Source organism: Rosa chinensis, chromosome 4 (assembly GCF_002994745.2).
Source record: "Rosa chinensis cultivar Old Blush chromosome 4, RchiOBHm-V2, whole genome shotgun sequence".
In the NCBI taxonomy this organism is placed as follows: Eukaryota; Viridiplantae; Streptophyta; class Magnoliopsida; order Rosales; family Rosaceae; genus Rosa; species Rosa chinensis.
Window position 1 is genome coordinate 13,644,851 of NC_037091.1, and position 7,219 is coordinate 13,652,069.

At 38.4% G+C, this 7,219-nt stretch overlaps 1 long non-coding RNA gene across 1 annotated transcript; it reads right to left on the reverse strand.

Moving 5' to 3' along the window:
• Positions 1–68: 68 nt before the first annotated feature.
• On the reverse strand, positions 69–1,898 carry LOC121052956. Its single transcript, XR_005810391.1, has 2 exons — positions 1,299–1,898; positions 69–1,130 (listed from the first exon to the last, which is right to left on the reverse strand). It is a non-coding gene; the product is annotated as an uncharacterized LOC121052956 (long non-coding RNA).
• Positions 1,899–7,219: the final 5,321 nt, after the last annotated feature.

The following is a 7,219-nucleotide window of genomic DNA, read 5'->3' on the forward strand; positions in this document are numbered from 1 at the left end:
GTTAGCCCAGACATCTAATCAGTCCCGGATTCAATTAATAAATGCCAAGACAACTGATCAACTACATAGAGAGAGCATCATCTCGGCCAACTTGAGATTACAACAAATATTTTCTACCATTCAAAACTGAGACCAAACCCTAGCACAAAATTGGGGATGGCCAGATATAATAAAAAATTTTGGGGCAGTCAAAACTGTGAATTGCTAAGAAAAGTGACCATGCACCTGGCCTCTGAAACATTTTATCTACCCTTTGCCATGTGTTTGCATTGAACGTCTAGGAGCTTTGCCTTATCCTGTAGTCTTGACTGGCGTCGAATTGTTTCGCCATGTATCTGTCCAGGAAGAAAATTAAAACAAAGGCAAAAGACATTAAACAGAGTTTTACGACCAGCTGGAAATTGGTGATTTTACTCTTTATTTTTTTAGTTTCATAAAAGCTAATAAGGCCAGTTTATAAGGGAACCATTTGTTCTCTAATTACAGGTCTAATTCTGAGTTCCACCATTATCTAGGAGATATTATAATATTTCTAAAAGGTCTGTGGCAAAATTTCCACATGCACTGATCACCGAAATTCTTGCATGCTCCGAGCTTGCCGTGCTTGTGGGCACGTCAGCTTATTATGGACCGTTGGATTTCAAGTCTGAAATCTAACGGTTGAAATGTTGACCGGGTGACCTGTTATTCCATACTCTCTCTTTCAACACTAAGCCACCATCAGCATCAACACCAGTAGTTGTTTCTCCGCGTGATTATCATCCACAGATTCATAACTAACAAAAACCCAGGGTCCCCAATTTAATTAGATCAAGATCGAGAATAAGAACTTTCATTCCGGTCTGATCTACCAAATATTAGAATTCCAAATCAAGATTTGATCTTTCACTATAAATCAAACCCATACGATGCAGCTGTGAACTTAAAAGTCCTCTCGACCTCGATCGATCTTTCATTGTTTAATATACCGCAAACCCAGGGCCAAACCTGACCCAATCCCCGACCACCCTCCTCCACCTCACTTTCAGCACTTGCTTCTCCACCGCTTCGAAGAGGGTCGTCGCAACTCGCAACCACAGCCAAATGTCCATCACCGGCAAACATGCATCAAATCTCACCATCACCTGTTTCTGGCAACAGCCAAAGTTGGAAACCAACCAACAGAACTTAGAATAGCTACCATGAGCAGTAAAACTAAAAACCCAACACACACACACCAACTCGTCCAAAAACTACAATAAAATTGAAAACCAATTTCACCAAGACGTAGAGTTCGTTGAGAAAGCTAAATTTCATACCTCATGCACTGCGAAAAGTGACCCTACTCGCCGGAAGCTTGGAGAAACCGTCGGCGACTCGGTGTCGCCGAAACTTCGGATTTCGATTGTCCTCCCTCACCCAAAGATTGGACAAATCTAGACTAGAGGCATAACGCGGCGAGGAGACAAATCTAACGGCACCGGTGCGCCGCAGTGAAGCGGCCTGAAGGCGGAGCTCCAAAATCGGGTCGTCTTCACGGGTATTCGAGTTGAGGAGACGGGTCGAAGGCTGGATCGTCCGAGGACTCTGATCTGACTTGGGCTATTTATAGGCCCCAAATGATAATTAAAGGATGGTCCTGATTAAGAGGTGCTGAGATCAAAGGTCTAGATCGCACCATCTAAATTTTTCTTTTTGTTAAACTAATTTAACTAGCTTCAGATTTTTGAAAATTGTAGAAATTATCTCTGGTGTGCCAAAAAACCTCTAAAAATTTCCACAAACTCATCGTGTAGTGTACTTTATTATGGTGTCCCAAGCCTTGTATATGTAGTCGTTATGTCATCATTCAACTAAGAGGTTATATATGTTATTTCGGTTGACTAAGTGGATCGAAGTCGAAACTATGATGAAATTGGCTAAATTTTTGACAACATACATATAATATTCCAATACTATTATCCAATGGTCAGTTCCCCCATTTTCATTTTCCTCGATAAGGTTGTTCTTTGAGAAATTTGATATATAAATTTATGTTTATAAAGGTAAATACAGTTGACCAAGCAAATCGAAATCAAAACGAATGCGAAATTGGCTGAATTTTTAACAACAACCATAAAAAAATTCAATATTCCCATCCAACGGTCAGTTTCTTCAAATTCATTTTCCACCATGTTGTCACTTTTTAAAGGTCCTCATCACTTTAAATGCGACCTACTAGTTATACAATATTAGTAGGCATATTGATATTTCTTACGGTCCGCAAAATAGAAATAGAAATTTTGTTTTGTTTTTAATCATTCACATGTATCCACGACATATTTATAGACATTGTGTGAAAAAATTAGCACGTTTCATGGTCATTATGTCATCGTCAATCAAGAGGTTATATATGTTACTTCGGTTGATTAAGTGGATCGAAATCGAAACTATGACAAAAGTGGCTAAATTTTTTATAACATACAAAAATTATTCCAATACTCTTATCCAACGGTCGGTTGCCTCATTTTCATTTTTCTAGAAGGGGTTACTCTTTGAAAAATTTGATATATAAATATATATTTATAAAAGTAACTATAGTTGTCCAAGCGGATTGAAGTTGAAAATAATACGAAATTGGTTGAATTATTAACAATAACCATAAAACATTTCAATCTTCCCATCGGACGGTCGGTTTCTTCAAATTTGTTTTCCACCTTGTAATGACGTTGATCTACTCGGTCAACCAATTAATGCTTAATATCCCTATATATTTTCACTACAAGCTTCAAAGAGCAAGGATGTCATCGAATCATACACTTGAGACACTGTCCATTCATTAGATATGACAAGCACATCATTTTAGGCTTCGGGTTCAAAATTCAGAAAAATCCATAATAGTAATGACGTCAATCCACTCGGTCAACCAATTAAGGCTTAATAACCGTATATTTTTCCACTACAAGCTTCAAAGAGCAAGGGTGTCATCGGACAGTACACTTGAGACACTGTCCGTTAGATATAACAAGTACATCATTTTAGGTTTCGGGTTCAAAATTCAGACAGTTCCGTGATAGTAATGATGTGGATCCACTCGGTCAACCGATTAAGGCTTAATAACCCTATATTTTTCCACTACAAGCTTCAAAGAGCAAGGGTGTCATCGGATAGTCCACTTGAGACACTGTCCGTTAGATAACACAAGTACATCATTATTTTAGGCTTCGGGTTCAAAATTCAGACAATTCCGTGATAGTAATGATGTGGATCCACTCGGTCAACCGATTAAGGCTTAATTACCCTATATTTTTTCACTACAAGCTTCAAAGAGTAAGGGTGTCATCGGATCGTTTACTTGAGACACTGTCTGTTAGATATAACAAGTACATCATTTTAGGATTAAGGTTCAAAATTCAGACAATTTCGTGATAGTAATGACGTGGATCCACTCGGTTAACCGATTAAGGCTTAATAACCCTATATTTTTCACTACAAGCTTCAAAGAGGAAGGGTGTCATCATATCATACACTTGAGACACTGTCCGTTAGATATAACAAGAGCCAATCCGCGGTTATGAGCATAGTAGTTTTATGTGGTATTTAGGTTTTAGGGTTGACCTACTAGATCAAGACCCAAACGACGATGAAAATAGCTGAAATTTTGACCATAACCATTTATTCTTATCATGATAACATCTTACGGTCAATTTTGATAAAATCTATTTCCTACGCATTGTTGCTTGTGGAATGTATACTTCTAATTACAACTAATAAACTAGTTATACTACTTTAGTAGACATATAAGAATTATGTGTGATCCAAAAATTGAAATTAGAAATCGATAAATTTGACATTATCCATTTATTTGAAGCGTATTGATAGGTATTATGTAAAAAATTTAACCCAATCCGCCATCATTTCGACATGAAATAAACCGGTCAACCCTTTAAAAGCTTTTACTTCCCTAACGGGAGCCAACCCTTGAGGAGATAAAATTCCTAAAATTTTTATATTAGTTGATATAGCTTCTACCCACGAGAGCGTGAGAGCTGACAGATCGAAAAAATAAGTTACGAGTGAGCGGTTATGTGCATATTAGTTTTATGTGGTATTTAGGGTTGACCAAGTAGATAGAGATTCAAACGATGATGAAAATAGCTGAAATTTTGACCATAGTCGTTAATTTTTATCATGATAACATCCAACGGTCAATTTTGATAAATTCTATTTCCCCCCACCTTGTTGCTTATGGAATGTATATATTTTCATACAACTAATAAACAAGTTAAGACTGTTAGTATGCATATAAGGATTTTGTGCAATCCAAAAAATATAAACATGGAATCGATAATTTGATGTTACCCATCTATTTTTAGCGTATTAATAGGTACGGTGCAAAAAAATTAACTCGGTTTGTCGTCATTTCGACATCAAATAAAGTAGTCAACCTTTTTTACACTTATACTTTCCTAAGGGGAGTTGAATCATGAGGAGATAAACTTCCCGAAATTTTTACAATGGTTGATATAGCTCACACCCATGAGAGTGTGAGAGCTGACAGATCGAAAAAAGAAGTTGTGAATGAACGGTTATGAGCATATTAGTTTTATGTGATATTTTGGGTTTAGGGTTGACCAAGTAGATCGAGATCCAAACGATGACGAAAATAACTGAAATTTTGATCATAATCATTTATTTTTATCATGATCACATCCAACGGTCAATTTTGATAAATTCTATTTCCTCCACCTTGTTGCTTATGGAAGATATATTTTTTCATACAACTAATAAACAATTTAGACAACGTTAGTATGCATATAAGCATTTTATGCGATCCAAAAAATGGAAACTTGAAATTGATAAATTTGACATTACCCATCTATTTATAGCGTATTAATAGGTACTGTACAAAAAAATTAACCCAATTCGCCGTAGTATTTCTAAAATAAAGTCTGCTCATAATCTCGAGGTAAGAAACGTCCTCTGAGAAGGGTTTTCATCTTCCCCCATGTTCTGAAAGGCTCTTTTCCTTGTCGAATCCGTGACTCCTGCAAATCATCCCACCAACAGGCAGCGGTGCTTTTTAGCTTCCAAGCAACTGTCTTCATTGCTTGTTTTCCTGAACATCCATTAAACTGAAGAACCTATCCACTTCAGAAAGCCAATCAAGAAATTCTTCTATCTGTAAGTTTCCATAGAAGAAAGATATGTCAGCTTTCATTCTATAATTTTATTCTTGATGGTTTTGTTGTTGATTGTTTGGTGGGCCCCTTTCGTCTTCTTCCTCATAATCGTAGTTTCGTTCTTGCTGACGGTGTTGGCCTCGGGCAACTCCTGCGGCTCGTACTGCCACTGTAAGCTGCTGAACGTTACTTGCCAATTGATCCACAAGATTTGTTAGATTTACCAAATTCCTGATGGTGTCTTGACGAAAATTCCCAATATCTTGTTTCATAGCAGTAATCTCCCGACCAGCGTCGGCGGGTGTTGTGATATTAACTCTCGCTTCGTCTTCTGCCATCAATACAGGCGAAACCATGCTCTGATGCCAACTAACGCAGTGAAAGCTATAAGGATGATAGATGAAAACGGTAGACAAGCGTCGAACCGAATATAGAAAAAATAAGAGAGATAAATCTCTGAGGAACTAAATTGTTATTGAAATTGATGAATGCCTAACACAACATAGAGGGTGCCTTATATAGGGTCTAACTCATAATCCTATTTAATTTAGAACTAGGAAATAACAAACTTGCTGGACTGGAAGTCCTTATTGAAGTAGTAAATGTGTGCTAAGTCTATGAAGATAAGGAAAATAAACCTAAGAATTATAGGAAACTTATGCTTGCTTACGACGTTGTTTATCGATGCGTTTCTCAAGCTGCTCTTCGAATTCTTCTGCAAGGCGTTCTACATCATAAAGCTTGAAAATTTAGAAACTCTAAAGGCAAAATAAGAGAAAGGAACTCACCGACGAGGACCAAAGTGAGCTTTGCGCACTGCAACAACGGAGAGCATAAGAGTATGAGGATTAATCAGAATCAAAATTGAAAATTTACAATAGGAAGTGAAAATTTACATTGTAAATTTGGAAGGCTTTGCCAACGGTGACGGTGACGGTGACGAAGGCTTCAGTGCCGAGGTGCTGAATGGAGAAGGGGACGGAGGTGGTGGTGTAGCCGACTGCTCTGAAGGGCTCGAAGACGTCGAGGGTTTGGGAGGACGAATTGAGGAGACGTTGAGGGAGAAAGAGGGAGGAGATACGGAGAAGGGTTTAGGGTTTTAGGGAAGAGGAGGGTTTTCGTAAACCCAAGCTCTGCCATTCATTGATAAGGCCCAAATAGGTATAGGTTGAGAGGAAACAATAGCAAAGGCCTAAAGGCCCGCATCCCTGTAATAAGCACAAAAGAAAATTTTTGTTTTTCAATTGAGGGAATGAAGGTATATACGGTTTGTTGGTTATTTAGAATAACGGGCATAAATGAGCATCATAGGTTGGGATGGAAAGAAAATTATTTACTTTTCTTTTTCTTTGAGAAAATGTCAATCTATTTAAAATTTAACAAGATTAATAATAATAGAAAATTACATATAAGTGTCACTTTGAGACTTATATTAGTCATAAGGCCACCTAAATTGTTTTGTACACATAAGGCCACTTTAAGGCCCAAAAGAATTAGCTTTTTCTACCTCTATTTCAGTTTCAATTAATTTCCATCTCTCTCTCTCTCTCTCTCTCTCTCTCTCTCTCTCTCTCTCTCTCTCTATTCATCGTGGAAGCTCTCTCTCCCTCTAGTAAACCGAGATGAGCTCTCTCTCTCTCTCTCTCACACACACACACACACACATGCACACAGACGAAGATGAAGCGTTCTCTCTCTAGATCGCAGCAGAACCTCTGCTATTTCTTCTCGGATTTCCAGTCAATCTCGTGGCCGTCGTTGCCGAACTTGAGGATCATGGATCGGAGCTCATCCTCAGTCACTGGGTAGCCGAGGTGTCTCGCTGAGGTCTGACAACGATACATTAACTTTCTGACTCTCGCCGCAATAACAATTGAATTCGACGGCTCACGGAGGTCTGATTGGCCAGGCTGGGGAAGTAGATCCAGTTGTCAGAGTCGAAGCAGGCTGGAGTATAACCGTCGAAGCAAGTAGGAGCTTTTCTTTTCTAACCTCTTCGCATATCCGGTCCGGAATTCTGGTGGTCAAAGGCTGCTGAGAGCCACGGCAGCTCTTCGCGATTCCCTAGCTTCGATCCA